The 26,560-nt window shown below is 43.5% G+C and overlaps 1 protein-coding gene and 1 long non-coding RNA gene across 4 annotated transcripts in view; both read left to right on the top strand.

Moving 5' to 3' along the window:
- The window catches only part of Nalf1 (NALCN channel auxiliary factor 1), a 552,008-nt gene that overhangs the window by 96,254 nt on the left and 429,194 nt on the right, over positions 1–26,560 (top strand). The window lies entirely within an intron of this gene.
- Positions 6,306–17,500, top strand: LOC144365217 (uncharacterized). Its single transcript, XR_013423523.1, has 2 exons — positions 6,306–15,287; positions 16,361–17,500. It is a non-coding gene; the product is annotated as an uncharacterized LOC144365217 (long non-coding RNA).

Raw genomic sequence — 26,560 nt, 5'->3', positions numbered from 1 at the left:
GTTTATAACTAAAATAACTCCTTATTGCTTATTAAACTAAATTCAGTTTTCAGCGTGAGTGCCTGTTTGGTAGAGATTTCTAACTCCCCAAGGCTCACTAGCCTTGGGGCAGTGCACACCTGCACTGTCCACGTATCCTGCAGTTTCCCACCTCTGTGCTGATGGCCGCAGGCCTGTAGATGCTGCTTCCAGTGCAGCCTCACTGCTTGCTTAAGGGAGAGAAAACTGCTCGCATCTCGTCAGAAGCTTTATAGGGCAAGCTTGTGTGTGGACACAAGTCTTCCATCCGGTGTCCCATCATCACTAGAATTCTTTTCCTTTCCAAAGTATCTTAGAAATTTTATAAAAGGAAGTTAGGACACACGTCAGATGGTAGCCTTTAATATGAGCTTCTTAACAAAACACAGTAACCATGCATCCAAGAGCCAGGAGACGAAGGGTGAAGATCCATGTGATAAACAGACCTAATGCCATTACAGGACCGCACAGTGAGTCTCACATGCAGAGTGGGCTTCGCCCTTGTTTATCTCCTGAAAAGTACCTGCTGATGGCCGACTGCTGCTCTCCTGAGGACCCCCCCCTCGCACCCCTGTAGGACTGCTTCTGACCATGACATACTTGTGAAAATTGATATTCACAGTTTATGGACCACAGGAATAAATTAAGTGGTGACAAATCCCTGGAGTGTTCAGATGTTAAAAAGGCATATTTAATAAAGGACAAAAAGCTTCAGATGATAGTTGTAAGGACATAAAAGCCGCGTGAGTCTTGCCTGGGCCATCATTTATTTTATGTTGAAATGTGGAGCCTCCACTGTAATCTACGTGTTTGTATTGAGGTGTGGTCCATCCTGTGTGCACCTTGCCTATGCATAGCCATTGGACTGATTTAATAAGGATTTGTGATGGATCGGCACAGCTCCTTACTGTGTGCTGCTTCTCACGGGCAGTCTGTGGACTAGTGACTTTGGTGCGACTGAGGAGCTTGCTAAAATTGCAGAACTCAGGCGCCACCCCAAACTGAAGCCATGACTGAATTTTAACGAGACCCCCTCTTCCAGTGTTTCCTGAGTACATTGAAGCCCAAGTGCTGGCCTGTGTCTCTGTAAATCATACTCTCTGTAGACATGGATCAGTATTTAGTCTTGAAACATTACCATTGATTTGGTGATGCAAGAGCCCTCAGAATCAATAGTTTAATATTTTTTCCTGAAAATGTCTTATTTTCTACTTCTTGATTTCAGACAGGAATTGTATTCAGGAGTTGCACCAAAACAACAGCAACACACATACACAAAAACTGTTATTGGATACTGTGTGGACAGTGGGTCTGTAGATCACTAAAAGTAGCTTCTCTTTTATTTTTTTAGTAACCCTGTATCCTCAGTTATCAATCTGTATTTTATGAAGGGTTCTATAGGACTGTTAAAGAGTTATTCATAAATAAAACATTGGGCCAAAAGAATTTGCAGAATTTGATTTCTATTGCTTCTTAAGTCACTGGGTGCTCAATACAACATTTATGGTCTAAGCTGAATGTGACAAAGAGCTGACACTCTGGTCATCTCCCAGTCTGCAGTCAAGTGTAGCTTTCCTCTCTGGGTACACATGTAGCTGTGTGTACTCATGTGCTCTCAAGCATACTTAAAATTAATTTTGATCAGCTCTCATAGTTTTGTATATCCACATATGTTCATTACGAGAGCCGTCATCGTTGCAAGATAAGCAGAGAACAAACAGTCCCTGCCTCCTGGGCATTTATGATCTCGTCTGCAGAATAAGCTGAGCAGAAGTCATCTGGGTGTGAAAATGGGACAAAAGAGCCTCAGATAACAGCTGTGCCCAGGGTGATCTGCAAGACGGTTTGGAGTGAAGGATCTTGAACTGCACCTTGAGGTGCAGGTAGCTGTCCAGCAAGTAGAAGGCCAGGGCCCTGGAGCCGGGAGAAGGAGGCCAGCGTTGTAAGGCAGGAGCACGAGAAATCACGACTGTGGAGGAAAACTAGTTCCCCGGGAAGTCGCGGAGCCCGCTCTGGAAAGCCGTGGGGCAGGGAGGACAGCTTGGGAAGAGCTGCCACGGACGGGACAGTGTGAAGCTAGAGCCTGCAAGTGTCACTTGCTGCCCTGCCAACCTCAAGTTCTATTTATAAGATAGAGGGGGCCATTGCAAGGTTGTGTGTGCAGGGTCATGCCATCTAAACCCAGCCCCAAGCAGAGAAATCTGACAAGACAAGAAAGGCTTTTGTTGTTTTACAAGTTTTATTTATGAAATTTTCATCTTTACCTTATACGTACGTATTGTGCCTACTCACGGGCCCCCTTGTGACGGTTCCAGACGTGTGTGCACGTGATGCAATGTTCAAGTCAGGACAAGTGTGACTATCTCCTCAACCCAGGGTCCTTTCTTTGTGGTGAAAATATTCAAAATCCCTTCTTGTAGCTTTTTGTAAGAATGAAGTAAGGTGGAATGTTCTGTTCCTTGAGAGTTATCTCCCATGAGGTGACAACTATGGTGATATTTCTGTGACCTCATTGTTCTTGTACCCAAAGACATTCGTGACAAAATGAAGAAGTTCTGTGGCACTTTTAACCCTTTACCCCTCTGTAGTAGATCACAATTTATCAGTGGTTTTAGAGCTGAGCTTTGAGATGACATTAAACGTGACTAGAGAAGATGCACAAGATCCAAGTGGCATATCCATTGTCAGAAGACCTTGACTAGCACATAGTAAAATCTGTATGAAAAAGAAAACCAGAAAGAAAATGGAGACAAAGTTTAACACATACCAAAAGTAAAGAAAGCGAACTGTACTCACCACTGCCTTAGGCATTTATGCCTGCTTCTCCGCCTCCTGATAACTCAAGTACAGAAAGAAATTATTCTGGTTAATATGGTAGCTGGAAATGCTCAAATAAATTTGGGAGCTAAATGTGAAAATACTTTTCAAACTTGTTGCCTGTAGTCATGTGGTGGAGGAACGGCAGCCCGAGAATCATTTTCTCCAGGTTTCACGTGGAGGAAAGCCACCCTTCTGCCTCCTTCCATTCAGATTTGTTGGGACTCACAAACTCACAGTTTCCTCACTGCCTCAAGAAAGGTTTTGGAAAGCTCTCTTCTTGGGGTCAGGGAAGAAATCCATCTGATCATCTGCTGAGAGCCATAGCCAAGTAGGAATGACGCATGGCCATTTCCTTGTCAGCCTACCCCATGTTGCTTAGAGGGAGGACTCTCCATTGTGGAAATGGGCTTGCCTTGGACCCAGGTCATTTGCAGTGACATTGCATGAAAGGTGACCCTGCTCAGGTATTAGGGCAGCTTCGGGTGGATCCTGCTGGATTAGGGTGGCTCCAGGTTTAGGGTGGATCCTGCTGGGAATAGGGCATATCCTGCTGCCTCAGGCGCCCGCTCCTGGAGTTCCCGTTGAGTTCTCGCAGGGTTCTGAGAGAACTGGTGCGCAGAGCCCGGTGGAGGGAGTGTAGTGCGGGTGAGAGTTCGGGAATAAAGAGTTGCTGTTGGAATCTACAAGTTTTTGTGGTGGCTCGGTTATTTTGTGCCCAGCCATACTGCGGCAATAATCTGCTTGTTGTCTGTGCCTCCTGCCCACAACAGCTCTCGTTCCATGAGAACTTGAAAGACAATTACCAGGCCTCTCTGTGGAACTCTTTTCTAACCTAGACCTGCATAGATTCTCCTGTGCCCCATACAGGTGTGCGAGCGTACACGGACACGCACACACACACCCCCAAATGAAATTAAACAAAAGGTTCATCAACCTGCATTTTAAACAATCAGTACCATCTAATTCATCCTTACAAAATATATGAAAATACAAATTTTGCTTAAAAGTAAGGAAGTAATCTCAGAATGAAGAGTCCCTTTGTGACAGCTGAATTCTATGATGACCTGGCCAGTTAACACACCAGGTATCCCTGAATTTTCCCCTTTTTCCTGAGGATCATAGAAAGTCTCTATGGTGAGCAGACCAACTTTTGGGAAGCCTTTTGTCAATACCGCTGCTTAAAACTTCCTGTCATAACTGAACAGGATTCCCTCATTCCACCCTCTGCTGCTTGTCAACATACCTCTGTTGGCCATCCTCCATCAAGGGGGACTCCGTTCTGGCCCGACACATCTTCTTTGTGCAATTTACTTTGAATTCACTGAACACATACCTTAGCTTAACATTTTCTTCTGTATTGCATTCTTCTGAGAACTTTAAGATTAATGATGATGTATTGTATCTATGAATTTGCTTTTGATGACTTGGGGCTGTTAAAAAAATTGAGCAGTAAAATTATATAAATCTGCTTGAAGAAAGCATTCAGCCAGTCAACAGTGTGTCATGCTTCTTTACCTCGTCATAAATAAAAATCAGATCTGTTTTTGTCTACTTAAAAGAATGTTCTCCTGGCTTGAAGGTTTGTATTTGTCTCCTTAACATAAATAAAGGCTACATTTGTTTGATCAACCACATTGTTTAAATCACCAACAACAAGAAACAGGATTTTATTATTTTGCTTCCAAGATATTAAACAACTAATTTGGGGTCAGGTAAAACCTGTGATCTGCAAATAACCTATGTGCGTTCTCCTATATAGTTTACATCAGATCTAGATTACCTGTGATACTTATCATAAATAAAGTGCATAAAATTCATTTTCATCAGGAAACCTGTAGAATTTAGGCCCTATTGTAAAATTAATGACAGAGCTTCTCAGCATAATTAGATTGGAAATGAAAAAATTGACTATAAATGCTTAGAAAAGTGAGGACTTGGAGCAGGGAGAACTCTGCCATAACACTAAGAAAGGTTTGGGGGAGAGTGAATAAATAACCAAACAAAGGCAGATCTAGGGCTATAAGCAGCAGCGCAAAAGGGAGCAGGTGGCACCCCGAGATTGTGCCCTATCTGGACTTGCTCCTGTGCACTAAGACACAACTGTGGTGCTCAAGGACTGTGTGCTTATCTGACTGAACGTTGGTGCTGAGAACAGAAGAATGTATAACAGCAAAATGTGTGGCCAGATTCTACTTAGAATTTTACTGTGTTGCTCTTGGAGGAGAAGGAGTTGCCTTCTTGCGCTCATCTTTTATTTAGCAGGTGTCAGGTTGACTAGCTGACTGTGAATGCATTGTTAGGAGTTGATACTCTTTTTGGAGGGGTTTAGGGATGAACTGATTTGGCATTGAGAAGCAGCATCTTTAGACCATTTGATATTGTCTTCCTGTGTCTGGCTCGCTTAGCAGAATGCCCAGCTCCTTCATCCCTGTTGTCACGAAGGGCAGCATTTGCTGCTTTTTGATGGCTTTATAATATTCAATCATGTGCAGACACCCACATTGGCATTTGTGAGAGATTGGTTCCAGGGCATCGAGACTGCCACAATTCAGGCCCTCTCCTGTCCCTTGTATAAGATGGCTTAGTACTGCATGTAGCCCAAGGGCATCCTCCCTGAGGGTTAAACCACCTCTAGATCACTGACACACCTGACAGGATACACAGGCTGAGGATATGCGGTACTGTTTAGAAACAAGGACAAGGAAAACTGTTCATTACAGACATGTTTCTTCATTTCAGATATTTTCTGTCTGTGGTTGGCTGAACCCACAGGTGTGAAACTCAAAGGCATGGAGGGCTTGCTACACACACACACACACACACACACACATACACACACACATCCCTCGCTTTCTTTATCCACGGACACCACAGATGGTAAGGATGGTGTTAATTCATCTATTGTGCCATTCACTATACAATGGCTATGTTTATTGAATTGTGACTTGCCCTTATTTTTTACATATATATATATATATATTCAATAAAATATTTTAGAATTGAAAACAGCAATTATAAAACTCAGAAAAGAACTGATTTTACCTTCATAAGGCATCTTATTGACAGGATTTCCCAAATCTAAATCTTGGCCAATAGAATGATGAAAAACAATTAGGAAACCAATACAGTGACCATCTATTATAGAAGAAAGATTACGCTACAGTCTGTGTGGGGGCATAGCCACTGAGTGGAGGTTCAGGCATGGGATGTGCCAGGCAGCATGCCCCCTCCCATGAGATGTCTTTTGTTTCATTGTGTACCAAATGAAAATGAAATCATCCCTACATATCAATGTTTTTAAATTTAGCCTTTAAGTTTTAAATTTTGCTACATTACCAAATTTGAAATTTATATTTTATTTTCATATGCAGAGTTAAATTCTAAACACCTTAATTACATGAATTTGACTGGGATATTTAAAAATTATGAATATATATGAATGTGTGATACATATAATCACACACACACACACACACACACACACACACACACACACACACACACACACACACATATATATATATAATATGGTAGTTGCCAGTAACAGAACATTGACTAAGTTTGGGCATCTTAAGTCTGTTTTTTGGGGTGAACAGCTATTTAGGCTCTATGGTTCTATGAATTTCTGTGTTATATTCCTGATTATACTTTAGCATTTCCAGTGTAACTGTTTCACAGGGTAGTGTCTTATTAGGATCCAGTTTATTCATGTTCACTACCATTCTGCAGATTGTGTATATGGAATAGAAAAGTCCCTAGTCGCTAACACCAACTAGGACTGATTGAGGGAATAACTACTTGTGTGAAGTCAATAGACTGCAGATGTATGAGGAGTCAGAGTCCAGTCGTCCAGGGTCATGCAGCTGTAGTGTTTTACTTGAACCGTGTTCTCTCTGACTATAGAAAGTGTACCTTCTTCAAGGTCAGGGTCCTGTTACCCTGAACCCTGAGTGAAGGCTGCCATGATCACACACATCACAGCAACGTGAGTGTCACTGGAACCTACCTGCTGTTCTGCATGTGCCGTAAGTAGCTCACGCACTCCAGAGCAGTTAGGTCGGCCGTCCAGCTGAAACCTTCTGAGCCTATGAAATGGATCGTTTTGTGGTGAAGCAGCTCTGCTCCTAAGAGTGGTTTGCCCTGAAAGGAATGAAGTTGTCAATTTAGAGTGTTTAGTGGCACATTCCTCTCAGCTTTGCAGTTCAGAGATTAACCAATCTCTTCCTGTTTGATGGCTCTGTTGAGAGGCTTCCAAATGAAGGTGTTCTCCTGATGAGCTGTCCCTTGGGTCCACCAGGATGGAGTCATTAAACTGGGCTTTTTAAAAAAAGAATCCTGCTTTACAGAGCACACTAAAGGATTGTTATTTCCAATTTAACCCCTCTTAGCTTTCTATGAAAAGAAATTATTTTTCCTTCAAGAAGTTTATTTTCTAATCCTTAAAATAATGTTTTTGATATTTTAGTGTAAGGGGCTTCCATGGTAACATTCTAGAAAAGCTCATGTTGGGAGCCTGGTGTGGTGGTGCCACCTGCAATCTCAGCTACTCAGGAGGCTGAGGCAGGAGGATGGCAATTTAGTCCGACCTGGTCTGAAAATAAAATAAAAAGGGATAGAATGCCCCTGGGTTCCATTTCCAGTACCAAAAAACAAAAGAGGAAGTCATTTGTATTTGCTTTTCTCCACTAGAATTTTCCAGGAAGTAACTATAGAGCTGTTATTATTTTGATAGAAAACTAGTATCTCCTTTAATGTTGTTACCTGTTACTGTCATGTAGCTTTTGTAGATTTGTTTTATTTGTTGACTATTCTTTGTTTTCTTCTGATTTTCACACTAGTAAAACCAGTATAAATTTTGGAAGTAAGGAATTTACCCCCAATATTATTATTTATTATTTTCTCTTTTTCTTTCTCAACCTTCATTTTACCTAAAGTATAGGAGTTCATATATCCGATTTCATTCCAAAACATCCAGATACAAAACAGTAAGCGAAATGTGATGTGTTAAAAGGTAAAAATTACTATGCAGCTCATCTTGCTACAACTATTGGTGAGATAATTTCCTTCCCCAAGGTGTTTTGGTGCAAGGCCAAGTTCAAGCCCTGTGGGACAGCTCTGGGTCTTGTGGTGTGACCTGGTGTTGGTGGGTGATGTTTGAGCTCCTCTGCTGGTGCTGACGGGGAGAGCTCAGTCTCCCCAGGAAGCACTGCCTGGGCCTGGGATGCGGGTTCAACAGCCTCTGAAATGGGGCCATTGAGATCCAGGAAGTTATTTGTTTTGTTTTGGTTTTGTTCAATGTCTAACCTTCATCAATTTAAATTTTAAAAAGTCATGCAGTGTAATTTCACTTTAAGCACACCTTATTGATTATGTTTATCTTACACTGAAAGTTTAGCATCAGAATAAGATAGACTGGAAATGCAAAATGTAAGATATAGTGTTGAAAGGGGGTGCAAAATAGCTCAGGATAATTTGTATAGGAATGATATGCCAGAATGATACAGTATTAAAGTTGACCTTATCTGTTCCATTTTTAATTTTTTAACTTGGCTACTGGAATGTTTAAAATGCCTGTTTGGCTTCCATTGTTCAGTGCTGCTCTGTAGTTCAGATGCAGGGAGAAGGTCCTGGTTCCCCCAGAGACAGGAGCTCGGCACCACAAGAGGCACCAGGAACAGACGCACTTGGACTGTAATAACCTGACCTCATGGAGAGTGACTGTTAGCAGTAAATAAATAGCATGCATTTGGCAAAACAGTCCATGCCAGTAAGTTTAGTATGAAGATTTGTTAATTTTTTATTAAATTTGCTTCTTGATCCTTATGTTAAAGCACCTAATGTAGATCTGTAAAGCAACCATTTGTACATAATAAATGTAAAATAAAAATGAGTTATTCTTTCTTATAAAAGCACCATCTGCAACCAAAGTATCTTTATGTACTTCAGATCTAAAAAGAAATCAGAAGTAGCTGCTGAGAGAGCAGATTGACCCTGACTTGATGTGGCTTCTCTGCTCCTGGTGTTCCGTTCCCTGTCTCCTTTCAGTGTGCTTTGAGGGGTAAGGTCCTGTTTGATTCTTGAGGAGAAGGAGGAAAGGGATGACTTTGACAGGGAAGAGCGGATTCCTCTAGTGGAGGTTCGACCTCTCCTTGTCATTACAATGGACAACCTTGGCTCTGGCAGAACCAAGGGCTCCTCCAGTTGACGGCTCACTCACTTCAGATGTTCCTTGTGAGTAATCAGACCAGGAAAGCTTGGAAGAATTAGCATCAACCTAAGATCATCTCATGAAGTATCCTGCTGACTGCACACAGGAAACACAGCAGAAATAATTAAATTTCTGCTGACCTCATCTTGGGTTTTTTTTTATTTGTGCGTGTGTTTTGCATCTCAATAGGGAGTCATGCATACCTTTTGAGTTTGAGTGACCAGACTAAAGAAGGTCTACCACTCTTGAGCCAACGCAATTCTTCCTTGAAGTGTCATTTCCTAGCACAGGAGTTTATTGCATGCCAAGGTTTTAGTTGTCTGTAGTCATCAGAATTGGACTGTGCTGCACGGCCTGTGTGGCTGGGCTCGTTTCTGTCCCTACAGGCTCTGGAACTCTTTTGTGAATCTAGTTGGACGATCCTGGGCCCCAAGCTGCCCTGCCCTTCTGTCTTGGTCTCCCATGTCATCGACGGTGAGCCTCTGGACTCACCTTGGAGTCATAGGGGTCCTCATGGGGACCCTGGAAGTGGGCACTGGTGAGGAGGCCAGGGGCTTGTGCACTGTCTGGTTTTGCACCTTCTTGGGCAGAAATGCAGTGACTTCTCATTTGGGTCTTGGCATGTACCTCCAGACTTTTTGACAGGATGTAGAGGCAACCTAGACTTTTACCTAGAGTAGAATAGAAACTTTTAACAGGCAGAGACCTTTTCTATCTGAGGATAGTCAAGCACCCACAGGCAGAGTGGAAGGCTCAGTCTTCATTCCATTTGCTTACCGGAAAGACCCCCTTTCTTCCCAGCTTTATCAAGGTGTGTGGGCAAATAGAAATTGTGTGTGTTTGCAGTGTAAAATGATTAAATAGGCTTGCAGACCTATTGCTGTTTTGTGGTGAGAAGCTTTACAATCTAATGTCTTGGAAATGCTCAGCTGTACATCTGCTCTCCTGAAGCACGGCCACCACACTGCAGCTAGGTCTCCAGAGCTTGCTCACCCATCTACCTGAAATACCTTGCCCATACCCCACCTGCCTCCCTGGTTGTTCCTCTCCATGGCAGTGCAGAAGCTTTGTAGTTGGATGCAATTCTATCTAGTGTTTCTGCTTCTGTGCCTGTGCTCTTGAGATCATTGCCAGAGGCCACTGAGCTGAATAATGCCAAGAAACTTTCCCAACACCTTTACCCAAGAACCTCCCTTTGCTCATGGTGTGTTCCTGGAACAGAATGGAGAGCCTGGAAATACATCTACTCTTTGCAACCAGTCAAAGGCCTTCTTTAAAGTGCTACCACACCACCTATTCCTTTCTCACAGTGAAAAGAAGCTTCTGAATTCAGTGCATCTCAAGCAGAGATATGGAAAATAACTGCTTCAAAATGCAAATGATTCATGGTCCTGAAATTCCCATGTGAGATGAATGCTGCATATTACGTGTTAATGTTCAGTTATGGATAGATTAAAGGACAGTGGGTCTCTAAAAGCCTGTGCCGAAACCAAATGCCAAACAGTGAGGAACCAGTTTCAGCAATGGACTCTTTCCCACAACACCTTCCAAGGACCTTGATTTTTCCCTCTTCACCAGCGTCTGCGTTTCCATTGCACACAAAGCTAGTCATCAATATTTATCAAGCTCCTCTGGGTGAGCCCTAGATCTATGGTTTTGCTCTACCTTGCTGGCTGTAATCAATAATAAATGTAGTGGTGTGTGTGAGAAAAGGAATTCCCTGGTTTGAGTTTCCTTGCATCAGAAAAAAACAATATCAATATTTTAGTGTTTTAAAATTATTTATCTATTTTAACCCCACAAAAAGGAAGGAAGAGAGTATCAGCTCGGTGTTGGCCAAGGAGTAATAGCAGTTAGAGGTAGCACATTAGAATTTCTGGAGATGTTCATACGTATTTAACCCAATCTCTGGACATTTATTGAAACTGAGGGTGGGAAGCATCTGTCATCTGACTCACCTCATATAGCTAGTGTATTTCAGAAATCAGCCATCTCTGTTTCTCAGTGCATTATTTGGCCTACTGTTTACGGGAGATGGTGCCTACTTCTGGCCCTAACTGTGTAAAGTCCTGCTTCAGAATTCATTTAAAAATAATAAAATCTGCAGGCTGTCTCTCTTAGGTTTGGTTAAATTAAAAACCAGTGCTTGTATCCCTGGCTCCAGTCTGTGGGCCAGCCAGGATGCCACCCAGCCTCTCTGTTACCTCCTGGAATGCATGTCTTGTGTGTTGGCGAGTGGCCTCTGACTGGAGTTGATAATAGGAATTAAGACGAGGGGTAAACAACTCCCTTGTTGCCCTGCTGACTATGGACAGGGGTGGGACGGAGAGTCAGCGGGTTGAGTTTTTCATTTTCAGATGTCCAGGGTCAGTAACGAGGCAGGTGAGATGAAGAACAAACATAAATGGCCTCATGTTAGTAAATCCTGTTTGGCTTAGAGTCTGTTCTGGCATCCATGTGAGGTGTCCCCCAAAAGCTCATGTGGGAGACAATGCCAGAAAGTTTAGGGGCAGCATGATTGTGTTATGAGCTTCTTCTTCTTTTTTTTTAAAAAAATAGTCTCCTATATATTCCTTAATTAAAAAAAAATACTTATTCTAATTTGATATACATGGCAGCAGAATGCATTTTCATTCATATTTCATAAATACAACACAGTTTTTCATGTCTCTGGTAGTACACAAAGTAGAGTCACACCATTTGTGGCTGCATACATGTACTTAGGGAAATGATGTCCATCTCATTCCACTGCCTTTCCTACCCCCAACCACCCCTCCCTTCCCTCCCTCCCCTTCACCCTATCTAAAGTTCCTCCATTCCTCCCATGCTCATGCAATTAGAGAAATGCAAATCCATCCACATTATGGATCAGCATCCACATATCAAATAAAACATTCAGCCTTTGGTTTTTTGGATTGGCTTACTTCGCTTAGCATAATATTCTCCAGCTCCATCCATTTACCTGCAAATACGATGATTTTATTCTCTTTTAAAGCTGACTGACATTCAATTGTGTATATATACCACAGTTTCTTTATCCATTCATCTACTGAAGGGCATCTAGATTGGTTCCATAACTTAGCTATTGTGAATTGTTCTGCTATAAACATTAATGTGACTGTGTCCCTGTAGTATGCTGTTTTTAAGTTCTTTGGGTATAAACTGAGGAGTGGGATAGCTGGGTCACATGGTGGTTCCATACCCAGTTTTCCAAGGAATCTCCATACTGCTTTCCATATTGGCTGTACCAATTTGCAGTCCCACCACAGTGTATGAGTGTGCCTCTTTCACCACATCCTCACCAACACTTATTGTTGTTTGTATTCATAATAGCTGCCATTCTGACTGAGTGAGATGATATCTCAGAGTAGTTTTGATTTGCATTTCTCTAATTACTAAAGATGTTGGGCATTTTTTCATATGTTTTTTGACTGATTGTATATCCTCTTCTGAGAAGGGTCTGATCAGTTCCTTGGTCCATTTACTGGTTGGGTTATTTGTTCTTTTGGTGTTAAGTTTTTTCAGTTCTTTATGTATTCTAGAGATTAGTGCTCTGTCTTGGTAACCTAGTCTGCACATTGATCCCCTGATAAACAGGAAGGGTGTGGCCTGAGGAGCTGTGTTGATGGGGGTGTGGCCTTGGGGTTTGAATTTGTCCTTGGTGATGGGATCTCTCTCTGCTTCCTGGTTCTGTGTCCTCAACTGTATTCCTTCACTATTCTTCCACCATGAGGTTCTGCCTCAAATGAGGGAAGTAATGCAGTCCGTAGTCGATGGACTGAGACCTCTGAAACTCTGGGCCCCACAAAAAACTTTTCCTTCTTTAATTGTTCTTGCCATATCTTTTGGCAGAAAAGAAAGACTAAGTAAAATGTAGTCTAATCTTAAAGTTTTTACTCATAGAGACTTTAATTTGTCTGATGTGGAAATATAATCATGCTAGACCCTGTCATAAGAGACACATATAAATTTAAAATGAGAATTTATCAAATTAATAAAAGGCAGAAATCTCAAATTGTCCTGGACAGCAGCTTGTGTCCTTGTATTCAGGCCTAATTGGAAAACCACCTTATTATTTCAAGGTGGTTTCAGGGTCACAGAGCAGAGCAAGGAATATAAATCACATTGTTCACATAGACGGGCTGCTGGACTCCAGAGCAGCGGTGCACCTGTCTGCCTTTTGCCCTCTGTCTTTCACAGTCCACTCTAGGCTGATGAGCACACTCCTCTTCTGATGGATCAGTTCTTTATTTTAAAATGTCAATACTCTGTTAATTATCTGCATTCCTAGTGTTCTCCGGGCACTCTGCTAGACTTGCATTATCTGTTTGGAGCATCAAAAGTTGTATTTTCACTGTCTTTCAAGTGAAAACCTTCCCATTCTAGACAGTTAAGCAGCCTGCAATCTCTCTCTGGATTAAACCCAGCCTGTAGGGCTCCAAACCCACTCACGGACGTTTTGCCCCGCAGCCAACCCAGCTGAGCCTTATACATATTTGTGTCTTTTCTTTGCCATTTCCATTGCTGTACCCTCTGTACCAAGCATCACTCTATGCTATCAGACTTTTGGATTAGCCTTCTTCAAATATTTCACAACCTCCCCTTCCTAATTGTAATAAATTTGATGCAAATGAAAAGTCAGTTTTCTAAGGCACATTCTGATCATGTCACTTTCCTAGGTAGTGTTGAGCCTCCCTGTGGTTCATAAGGAGCAATCAAAGTTTATGGACAGACACAGAACACTCCATGTCTGTACTCACAGGCCATTTGCAGGCCTTCCTTGTACTGACCCTCCTCACAGAGCAGTGGTCTAGGCAGACAAAGCACCTAATAAGTTCTATGTATAATTTTTTTTTCTTCTATAAATACCAAGTGCCATTCTGGTAGTTAGCTTTCTGTGACTGTAGCAAATACCTAGGATGATCGACTTATAAAGACAAAGGATTTATTTCGGCATCCAAGTTTGGAAGTTCCAAACCAAGATCCAGTGGCACCATTGCTTTGGGCCTGAATTGAAGCAGTACATTGTGGTGGGACAGACCAATACCTCATTGATCCCATGGAGAAGAGAGGATAGAGAAGTGGCCAGGGCACACCCCAATGACAAGGCCCTGCTTCCTTAAGGTTTCACCATCTGCCAGTGGTGCCACCTGGTGAACAGCCGGGGATTTGGAAAACATGAATATTCTCATTATCGCACTGCCTTTCCCTGGCTCTTCCTGAGACACTGTCTCCCCTGAACTCCCATAGGCTTGGTCAGCATCCAGCCAAGGCCCTTCCTCCCTCGACTGTTCCCCAGGGTGGCTTCTGCTTGTCTTTTCCCAAAGCATTGAAGGTCCATGCCACAGGTGGGCTTTCTCAGGAGCTAAGACTGAAACAAGGTTTGAGGACAAGTGACTATTTTGATCCTAGGAAGAATCACAGGAGAACAGGATGGGGTGAGACGGGAGGGTGTTAATGAGTAGGATTATGCTCTGGGAACCGAGACTCAGTCCTTTGGGGAATCTCCGAGTGCACCCGAGGGGAAGAAGCTGGGTATTTACTTGTTGGGTGCTCTGTGGCACTGGTGGAGGGTCACACCCTGATACCACACACTCCCCACGTCTGCCAGCCTGGCCGTGAGGGCGGACATGTCAGGCAGCAGAGGAGGTGCCAGACAGGCAGGCACTTGGTGTGTGGGATGTGTGGGCAGGGAGGAGGCGGCTGGGTGTGGTTGGCCGTGTCGTCCTCCTTTCCCGGTGCAGAACCTCAGGGACTTGCCTCTGTGTCTAATTCAGTCATGGCCCCTTCAATCTTGCTCATTCCTTTAAACCTCAGCCTATTAGGGGCCAGGCCTTCTGCTAGGGGTTGTGAATTCACTCATGAATAAGATGCAGGTAGCATCTGCTCACCATGAGCCTGCACTCCAGGGACCCCTGACGTGTATACACTCCAAGGACCCTTGGGGGGCCAGGGGGGATGCTCAGTGTGGCAGGGCAGCTGGCCTGTCGCCAGTGAGGCTCGAGGGAGACCTGCAGAAGAAGCGGTGTGAGTCCTGGGGCAGTGGCTGTCCATAAGTGGGAAAGGCAAGCATGCGGGCAGGCTGTCCAGGGGCTGTGTCCTTTCCAACAGCAGTTCCCTGTGGAATGCTGAGGAGGGAAGAACAAATTCCAGTCACTCTCTCATGCAGGTCCTGGAGACACGGAGCGCCATCTCATGAAGACAGAGCCTTGTGTCATAAACGCGTCCACGGGTATCTCTGGTGAGAACTTCATGTTTGAATCTGTTGTTACTGTGACTAGCCGTCTTCCCTGGGAGAGACCCTCCTCTGTGGGGGCGCAGTTGAGAGCTTGCATCGTGCTGATTCTCATGGCTACCTGTGTCCATTTCTTTCAAGAAGCTTTTGGTTTTACTTTTCATTCATAAACTAAAATACAGCCTAAATTCCAGACCGTGAATCCTTTTGCCTTTGCTATAACCTCTGTCTTTAAAACGTTACATGCACCAAATTACCTTCAACATATTCACATCCATCATTCTTATTCTTCTTCTTCTTCTTCTTCTTCTTCTTCTTCTTCTTCTTCTTCTTCTTCTTCTTCTTCTTCTCCTTCTCCTTCTCCTTCTCCTTCTCCTTCTCCTTCTCCTTCTCCTTCTCCTTCTCCTTCTCCTTCTCCTTCTTTTCTCCTTCTCCTTCTTCTTGTACTGAGGATCGAACTCAGGGGCACTTGACCACTGAGCCACACCCCAGCCCTATTTTGTATTTTATTTACAGATAGAGTCTCACTGAGTTGCTTAGTGCCTCTCCATTGCTGAGGCTGGCTTTGAACCTGCTCTCCTCCTGCCTCAGCCTACAAGCCACTGGGATTACAGGCCTGCAACACTGTGCCTGGCTCACATCCATTACTTCTAATTATGCCAAGTCATAATCTCTCCCTGGAGTTCCTGTGGCCTGACGCAGGACAATTCCAAGTAGATGGTCCACCAGCTCCCATACTCAGTGACTCAGAAATTAACTCGTAAGGGCTCTGGTACTGTTGCAAGATGTTTCTGTACCTGACCATAGTGACATTATTTCTCAGTGACTCAGGTGGAAATATGTGTTGTCATTCTAGATTCTTCAACTTCTCTCAACCCTGTCATAGCTCCGACACCCTAAGACCTTTTCAAATTATTTCTTTTCATTAATTTTCATAGAATGCTAATTCTAGAATGTTCTTGTTCAAAATCCTGAAGGCTTCACCAGCTAACTTGGGTGAAAACTCCCAATACCCTGTATTCATGGCCCTTGAAATCCAACTTGTGCTCCCCTTTAATCCCTGTTCCCTTTCCCCTCAGGATCGCTCCCTTGGGCCTGCACAGTCTGCTCTTGCCTTGCGCTGTTCATGTGGAAAACACCTCTGCTTAGTTCCTGTTTTCTTTGTGTGTTACTGCTCCTTCAGAGGCCCCCTCCTCTGTAGAACTGTGTCTCTTGGACAAAAGGAAAATCTGGTGACTGCATCTTTTGCCAGAGGTTTTTCTGGTTGGTCAGTAGGCCTGGCCAGTGACTTCCAACCTCCTTTATCAATTCCAAATCCACAAATCCAACAGAGGAGACCACAACCCTCTGCGGTCACAAATATAGAGCTTTTCACTCAGAGCTTTGTGACTTGACTTCAAGAGATAGTTTGTTATCAAAGGTGACCGTGATGCAGACATCCATCAGGTGAACCACCAGGTAGAGACCACTGCTGAGTTCCCTGCAGAAAGGCTGCTACAGGACGCATTTACACAAAACTGCCTCCTGTCAACGCTGTCCCTGAGCTTGCAGATAGTACACATGGAAGAACAGGAGATGCAGAGTCAGGAGCTGATGGAGAAGGAAATGTCTCAAGACCGCCTCGGAGCACCACACTTAGAGAAGTTTTGTAAGCAGAGAAATGTTTGCTTACAGCTAAGCTAAAGGATCAAAATCACATTGAGGACAGGCAGCTCTGCCTCATGACTGAGAAATGTGACAGCAGTCAGCATCCAATGTGGCTGTTTTCTTGAATTAAAAAAAAATCATAGGGATGTATGCGAGGCATTTTTCAGTTATTATATAATGTTTTAGTTATATGGATTCAATCCAATAGATTGCCTCCACAAAAAACTGTAAATCTGTTGAGGTAGATACTCAATAAATGTTTTCTTATCAACCATGAAAGCATTTATCTTTCTTCATATCTTCACTTTACCCACAAAACTGTACATGAATGATATAAAGATCATTTCATTGACCAATGTATGCTTTTGCAAATAATTCTCCTATAATCAGCTGAATTTTTTTAAAGTAAGTACAGAAACATTCTTTTAGTTTGTTTATTAGTTGAAAAAACAATATTCAGGGAAATTCAAAATAGTTAGTGGGATTCTGGAATTTACTTAGAACCAGAACAAAATGTGAATCTTGAAATTCTGTATCAAATATACCACCAATAAACAATTGCTACAAATAAATCATCTTAACACCAATTTTATTTTGTTATAACTGCAAACTATTACAGTAAAAAGGAAAACCGGTGTTAAGCCGTATATATAGTAAGGACCACAGTAATGGATGGATGGACAGATGTTTGGGTGGATGAACACAGGGTTCACTGCCACCCTAGCTCTTGAATTTAATACCATTTGAAGATACGTTTTTGTATTACCTTCATTCCCCCACCTGTTCTCCCATAGAAGTAGTTCACACTTCTCTTATTTACATTCTAAAGCATGTACTTAACTCCCTCCCTGCCGCAGTCTGACTGGGCACAATTCAGGAGCCACTTGTCAAAAGAAACAAACTTTATTTTTAGAACCACACAAGCCAAACCACACAGCTCTTCAGGAAAACCCTCAGAGCCCAACTGCCACCACCGGCTTCCCACAAGCCTCTCAACCTCCCCCACTCCTCCTGCTCTTGAGGCTGATTGGCTGGGTCACATGGGCGGAGCCAAAAAAAGTCCCCCAATGAGCAGCTCTGTGGTCTGAAAGGGCGGGGAAACAGCCCAATGAGCATCACTGCAGAGGAGCCAATCAGTTGGCAGCTGGAAGTTTGCTGGGACCCTTCTGGCTGTGGCTCTCAACACCTCCCAATAGGGGATCTAGAGGGATTTTGGTTTTCTGATCCCTAGGAAAGCTGCAGGAGTTGGCAGAGTGCGCCACCCTTTTGGCAAGGGGTGGGCCAGGGGTGCGTGCAGAATGTCGCCTACTAAAAGTATTTTCCTGTGAATAAAGTGAGTATGTTAGCAATATCTGGGGTAACCTAGGTCATTCATAGTTGTGTTATTGAAAATGGATAAGATTAATATGTGAATATTTTAAATTTTCCAATTACTTTTATTCATTTTATCATAGTTTATTTGAGCCTAAAGACAATGATTAATGATGTAATTTCCAGGTATTCAGTATAAATTACATATAATTGATTTTTTGACACATAATATAAATTGTGCAAAGTATGGTTTGAGTTATACTGGTTTGGATGCACTGTAGACTAAAGTCCCTTCAGGTCCTAATAAATAATATACTTTATTGTAAGGGTGGCGGGGTAATGTCAGTGGAATGATGTATTAGGGCCCATTTCCAACCATATGCTCCTGATTATTCAATTGGTTCAATATGAGCTGGTGAGACCACCTATCCAGTGGATCAATAGAAGCCCCTGCCACCAGAGTTTTGTCCTTTGATTATAAAATTTAACTGTTTTTCTTTGTAAATAGTATACAGGTATTTTGAAAGGTCTTGACAGCATTCCTCTGCCTTTTATGGAGCAATTTTAAGTTTTTTGGAGAAATTCCTTGGAGCCTGCTGCCTCTCACAGGGTTCTGCTGCCACCTGCATGTTCTCTAGCCCTGACTTCTCTGACCCACATTGACTATTAGGAGACTGAGAAAGAGTAGGGGACGAGGTGAGGGAGAGAAAAAGGGTGAGTGGGCAAAGTGCCATCCTATGATCAAAGGCACATGAGACTGATGCAGATATTGATCAAGTGAAGAAACAGGTGCTGTCCATCAAGATCACAGGTCTACGGAATGCGCAAGAGTCAATTAGGACAGGAAGCAGGCCTCTCATCCAGGGCAAACTCCTCATGTGGAGGAGCAACCAGCACATGGAGAATATTCTAGAAATTGTTTCCATTCCCATTTTTTGGTGACAAGGTATAAAAGAACTGTGTGTGCCTTACTTTTAATGAGGATTTTCAGAAATCTCTTCTAGCTTTCCTTAGAAGCATATCAGTGAGTCTGATAAGTAACTAAAGCTGACTTAAGTTTCATTGTTTTGCCCTCCATGGAAAATAGTGATGACTTCAGAGACTTGTGTTTTTAAATATTTTACTGCTGTGTCCTTGTATCCGACTGAACTGTACCCATTGTATTTTTGGACTTCATGTTCTAATGCACTCATGTGCGAAGTCCTACATAGTTCCATCTTTTAGTTCCTCAGAAAGACTCTTCTGATTCTCCACTGAGAGGAAGGAAGAATCCGTTTCTTTCCTTTAGGTGTACAGGATCCCAGGCATCAGGGCACTCTATAAAGTCATGGATCATTGCAGTGACCATACATAACTGATGTGGTTACACAAAGTGCAAACAGAAATCTACAGGTAATTAGCACGTTTGTTTGTTTCCACTTGAGTTCCTTTATTTCCTCAGGAAGTTATTAATGCAACATTTAGAGTTCTGTTTTGGCTCCTCACCCACCCCCCAGGAATCAGAAAATTTTGAGGGGTAAGAAAAAGTGAGAATAAAATAGAAAACATGTAGGGCTAGTACATGTGGGAGATTATCACCTATCATTATCAAAGTCATAGAAGACGTAGTGATGATGATCTTCCAATTCTTCCCTTATTTTGTTTTACAATCCATTGATTTAAAGGAGATAATCTGTTACTATTTAAGATTTAGTGAATTGGAATTCTGCATCATTCTGAGATGTTGATAAAACCTATTTAAGAAATATTTCAACTTACCAAGCTCATGAATATTCATCACTTTTGACCGAGGTTTTTCATTTGTGGTTAGCTGCAATATATACACAATGAACCGTTAATAATGGCTTCATGAAATGATTAATAATAATCACAAAAACTGGAAATTACACAATGACTAATAAAAGAACGGTATGCCGTGCACTCTTATGCATCTACTAACAATGTTATTTACGAAGACTTCATATTGTTTCAATGTTTGGAATCAAAGAAAAGCCAGTGGTGCTCAGCTGGCTTCCTCATTGGTTGAGCAGATAAAACTCGGGGTTATAATTCATGGAAATATGTGTAATTAGAAATGCAGATCTGCTCCAGTGGCTGGCAGGCCATTAGGATTTCCTCCCTGTGTGGGATTCCCTCCAAGTTAGTCTAGGAAAAACCATGTCAATATGGTGGAGCTGCCTCCATTTTTTTGAGTCTTAAATTCTGGGGAAGGCTGTTGGCCTCTGTTTTGGTTTCCTCCTCAGCCTCCAGTCTCCTCCTGCGTTAGTGCCTCTCTGCACCCCAAATCAGCCCTAGGTCTTTGACTGCTTCCGGCTTTTTCCACAGCTTGTTAACTAAAAGCAGTAAATGTAAATGGCTGGAATTTATAGGCAGCTGAACGGAAAGACCATTTAAAACCTAACGTTTGAATCTAAGAGCACCCGGGTTGAGGGGTGGGAGGGCAGCAGCAGCTGGGTGCTGTGCTGGGTGCTTTGATTCCCCAGGGCCGACAGCGCTGCTTCGGAAAGGGCTTCTTAACCAAGTGTTGAGAGCACAAGGCGGTGTGCTCTCCACTTATTTGTGCTGATTTATTCCTGACTGCTGACCTGCAGCATCTTATTTTCGGGAAAACCTACTGACAGCAGCAACAACAGGGCTGTGATCAACCTGGGAGAACCTTCAACAAGCCGACTCCAGCAAGGAGGAAGTGACACCACTGAGGAGCCCTGCTGCCACCTGCCACCAGCATCACACACACGTCTCTTACAGGCACAGCGTACGTGTCAGGTGTGCTAGCTGGCATGCATGTGTGTGTGTGTGTGTGTGTGTGTGTGTGTCTGTGTCTGTGTCTGTGTGTCTTGGGGCACCTGTCAGAGATTCTTTTCTCTTCTGTTGTTCTTGTTCAAGTAGCATCATGAGAACGTTGATCCAGTCTGTGCAAGTGTGTTTATTGTCCCAGCCCTCAGAGTCCTTAGAGTCTCATAAGGAATGCAAATTAACATACAATAGCTCAGCTAGGATAACAGGAGATGAATGCCACAGGAAGGGCCTGTAGGTCAGAGGACAGAGTTCCTGAAAACACTTGGCAGCTGTTTGAAAACACATGCTGCTTCTGACCTGTTAGGCAGGTGGTGTAGCCTGCAGGTGTCCTGGGAGAGTTGCATTTCTGCCTTCTCCCTATACCAGGGGGAAACTGAGGATAGGGGTAGCTGGAAGAGGGCTGCCTCCTTTACCTGCTAATGATGTACACTCAAATGTAGGTGGTGCATCTGTTCAGTAGGTCCTGTTTCTAAAGCATGATCAGATCTTTCCATCAAAATTGATTAGATGGTTCTGGCTTCCACAGGGCTGGGTTTGAAGCATTGCAGTTTTCACATTTTTCCCTCCTTGCCACTTCCCCTCTCCAAGCAACCTAAGAGGAAAGAGTAATAAACCATTCATGCATTCAGGTGGGGAATGTGGAGGTGAGGGTTTCTGATTTTGCAGTATCTTCCTGGATAAAGAGCTAGACAGCAGTGAAGCCAGAGAATCAGGCAAGCTGCCAAAACTCAAAAATTGGCTGAAAACATTTGGCTATTCTCTACAAATTAATTATTTTATTCATCCAACCATGTTGTGTTCCTGTGATCACTTGGAATTGAGAAATTTCCATTATTTAGTCCACCATGAAGGCTGGCTGGCTTCAGTGTGCCCCCTCAACATAAGTCCAGGTGTCATATGTGCAGCTAACACCTGATAAAACCAACCCTGGTGATCAGACTCTTCCTCCCACCGCACTCTGAGAACCTTAAAACCCTAACGAAGAACATGCTGCTGCATTGCTGCCTTCCTGGGGTCCCTGCAGGTGAGCCAGCTTCTTGGTGGGTGTTTCTGGGCTCACAGTCCTCGAGGTTTCCTGCTGGAAAACTCTTGGTGATGGAAAGGCAAGCTCTCTCCAAGGTACAGCTGTAGTTCTGCTCCCAGGAGTGAAGGTCTTTGACTCCACAGACAGGCAGAGGGAGTGGAGTTCACCTGTTGGCTCACCTTCACTGAGAGGGGAGGGTGGAGAGCGAGGTCTGAACTTCAGACTGGAGCCGGGAGGAGGAGGAGCAGAGGGCACCCCTAGTGTAGTGGTGTTTGTACACACCGCCTGCGTACAGTGAGCACCATGTCAGTGTCAGTACCCACTGTTACCATGGACGTGAACACGTTGCCTGCGTCATCTCAGGGCACCTTCACAGCGTGCTTCTGAGATGAGCTTCTTCACCTGTATCTTATGAAGGCGAAAGCTGAGGCTCCAACCCACTACCAAATAAAAGCTGGGTTTGAAACCGCATCTTCCCACAACCAAAGCTGTATGCCACAGCCTTTGCTGTGCTCCACTGCTCACCGTTAAGAAGGGCCGTAAGGACAATGGGTGAGACCACTGGTCCAGCCGAGGAAAGCAACCGCATTTCACTAACTGCACTCAGCTCTCTGTTCCTCCCTGAATTCCACTCTGATGCTTTTTTAAGGAAGGAAAATCGATGGATCTTCTCTTGAATTGCAGTGCAGTTATCATTGACGCCCCTATTGGTGCTCCCCTAGGTCAGTGGTGGGCTTCCCCACTGCCAGACACTGTCAGGAGAATTGGCTTGATAGGTACCATGGTGCCAAGACCAGACTCCTCTTCAAGTATCAGCTCATCTTTTGCCCACCTCTTCTGGGAGGTAGATATACACAAATTGTACCCTCCGAACAGATCCTGGCTTCTCATTATATCTAAAGGTAGCTGGGGAAATGAAGTGTCACTGATGGATCTGGTGACTTTTAATGCCATGATATTTCTACTAGTTTTTTGGGGTCATTGATGTATTTTCATTGTGTAGATTAGGAATTAATAAAAATAATTTCTTTCATATTAATTCAGACATCTCTGTTTTAGTCTAATAGTAACATTTACCTTTTGCTTTAGGCAAAACAATAATAGATATATGTCACTGTCTATTTGCATGTTTTCGATTTTTAAAGACACATCTAGATCAACTACTATTGTAAGCTGTTGAAATCCTCCGTATGATCACACTTTTGGCACTGCCTATAGAAATTCAACTATAAGACAACATAGCTAAGGTGTAAGTCGTGAGTAAACAGAAGCCTTCACAATGGGTATAGTATGAATTTGCTGTTGGTTTGGTGACACAGGTGGATGCACAGTAGAACAGGTTTGTTCTACAGAAGGAGACAGAATAAAAGGGGTTGAACCACTTTGGCTGTGGCCTCTGACCTCATGCTAGGTCATGAGCTGACAGAGATCAGTTTAAGAAATTGCTATAAGGCATGATCCTAATGGATTAATGCTTCTGGTATTAGGAAATGTAATTGACTTAAAGAACTATATACAACCAGAGATATGAAAATTGTGCTCTATATGTGTAGTAAGAAATGTAATGAATTTCACTGTCATTTATTAAAAAAAAACAACAAAAACCAAAAAACTATTACTCCAAAAAAAAAGAACTACCTGATGGTTCTAGAAAATTGGAGTGAACATGCTTCTAATTTACATATCCCTTCTCTTTTCCATGGGGCTGGCTTCCCCGTGACTTTCCACACTCATCCTGGAATCGGCATGCTGTGTTTGTGGTGCGTCATCCCCTACCTTGTGTCTTTCTCTGAACTCTTTGAAAAGCAACAGAGGACACTTGGGCTCCTTCTGAGTGAGTGAGCTGGGTGCAGATTCACACACACACACCTCTGTGGAGGAAGGAGGAGGGATGAAGCCCAACTCTGAGGTCAGGACCTGCTGCCCATGTCCCTCTAGGGACATGTTTTCTGTAATGGATTGCTCTAACTCTCCTGTTTCCCTGGGCAACACAGTAAGTAAAAGACAAGAGGAAGCTTGCAATCTCACGACTGAGAAAAGCAGTTAGAATAGAAGGTACTAGAAGGCAGAGATTCTGCTGTCTCCGCAGCCCCAGGTGAGCCTAGGAGAAGCTCTGCTGCCTTCCCTCTCACGGAGCGTGTCCTGGATACATGGTGAATGACCACGTGGTGAGCTTCAGAGGAAAGAGAGTGGCCCTGTTCCTGCACGGTGGGGACAGTGCAGTGGCTCTCGCACACAGAGGACTGGGAGGAGGGGCAGCTCTCCGTCAGGGCAGGTGACTGCTTCTAGTGGGAGGGCCCCAGTGTTGTGGTATTGTTTTGTTTACAGTGACTGCGGTGCCAGAGCACTGTCAGTGTGAAGACGGCACTCTATGTACTTGCACACCAGCAAGATACCAAGTCACCTGGAGCTGAAATCCCTGCACACCAAATAGGTGCGTCAGTGTGCGACATGATACCATGAGCATATTGTTGCTCTGTGTAGGTGTTCATAACGCATCCTACAGTTTACACAGTACAGAGTTCGAAGTCACGTGAAAGGGATCCAGAAAGGCCCCATGAAGACAGGGAGAAGGCTGAGTGTCACTACTGTCCACAGGGCTGAGAAAGAGCCTCAGATAGGAATGCAGTGGTGACATGAGGACCCGGTGGACCTGGGTGAATAAGTCACTTTATGGCAGCAGCCCCTCATTGTTCCCAGTTCCTCGTTCCTCTTGTTTTCCTTTGTGGTACCAACTCGTGCAGTGCTGAACGTCGACAGCCCTGTGCAGGGTTCTGTAGGACAGAGGAAGAGTTTAAAATTCACTGTAGCCTCAGTTATCATTCAGGTCCTCAAGGACACTTTCTCAGTGCTTGCGCCCAAGGCATGAGGTTTCGTAACAATTCACACATATAATTCAGGCTACGGTTGGGAGGGAGTCGTGGTCTCGCTGCTCTGTTAACTCCGGGGTGACATCTCCTCGGGGTGCACAGGGGTATAATCCACACAGACTCTTTGGGGACACAGGACCTTTCACACCTGTGTGCAAAGGCTCCTTCCGCAGCTTATTTCTGCAAAGTCAGTCGGCACAGTAACTCCTAGGAGTTACTCCTGGGTCCTGCGGCTTCCTCCCAGCACCTCTGCCACAGGTCCTTCCCCCGGATTGTCATTTCACCCCCATAAGAGTGGAGAAGGTCACTCAGCCCTCATCACTGCCTCCTAACCCACAGTGGTGGACTGGGTTTGTGTGCGTTGAGGTTCCCATTTGTGCACCGACTCTGAAACCCAGGGATCCAGCGCAGTCAGACCACACAGGGGGCTGCTACCCTGTTCCTGTAGAGACGCTGGCCCTTGTTTTAGACTGAATAACTCATCCACGGAATCACAGCCAGAGGTAAACCGTGCTATTCTATCCAAGATGATCACCTGGATTTAGGCAAAATGATCAGGTCTCCCCAAAGCGTTAAAGAAATCAGACACATTTTACAGAAAGCCTCAATGAAAGTAATTTCTGTGTGACATTTCAAAAATTTCTTCTGAGATGACAATAGATGAGTACAAGGTGATACTGAATGTCCTCCAGTTTTGATTTCCTTTAAATCAAGAGTTAGCTTGTAATGCTAGAAATTATTGTTCTCAAATCTAGCCAATAAAGTAAATTGACCAACGCAGAAGTATTCATAAGTATTCATTCAAAGCTTTACATCATTTATTTTTTGAAAAAACAATTAATGTCAGACATCACAAAAGCCATAATAAATTCAGGGCTGGGGCTTAGCTCCATGGTACTTGCTTAGCATGTGTACAGCCTCTGAGTTCAATACTTAGAACCTCAAATAATAAAAGAAATTTAAAAGTGCAGGAAGCAGACTCCTATTTAATTTTCATATTGAGGAGGATACAGCTAGGTCATTAGGTCAAAGTGTTGACTGAGCCCGAGTGCCACTGTGCTGTGCAGAACACAGGACATGCACTCATGTGTCAGCAACATCTTCGGCACTCTGTGGAAAGAAATACTTCTACTTGAAGCAAAATAGTAATAGCGAGAAGACTCCTGACATTGCTATTCTTCATTAGAAGCCTACTTTATTGATATGCCCTCTCATCTTTGATGCCACAGAGAGTGTTCGAGCTTTCCTGTCTGGTGGCAAACTTATTAGCAGACACAGGAACTGCAGGGCTTTTGTTATACTGGCCAAGAGTTTGTAGATTGAGGAAACGTAGCCTGTTTTGCCAGCAGTGCTTTCGGTAGAAGGTCTTCAACTAGTCATGAATGCCTTGGGCCTCTGAGTCAGCTCTCTGAAATCCGTGTCCTCCAAAATCTGTCCAGAGGAGTCCGAGGGCACCTGGTAAAGATGGTTGCACAGTCCAGGGTAGTTCCTTCATTTAAAATCATTTTTATAATTAAAAAGGCAATAAATACATAGCATTTCAAGATCATCTTTATACATTCTATGTGAGCTATAAAGGCCAGATTTTTAAAGAGTTTCACCAGGCTTCATTGATTCTGAGGTTTAAG

This window comes from Ictidomys tridecemlineatus, chromosome 6, assembly GCF_052094955.1.
Source record: "Ictidomys tridecemlineatus isolate mIctTri1 chromosome 6, mIctTri1.hap1, whole genome shotgun sequence".
Taxonomy (NCBI): Eukaryota; Metazoa; Chordata; class Mammalia; order Rodentia; family Sciuridae; genus Ictidomys; species Ictidomys tridecemlineatus.
The sequence above is the reverse complement of the archived record's forward strand: the minus strand, read 5'-3'. Positions and strand labels throughout refer to the sequence as shown.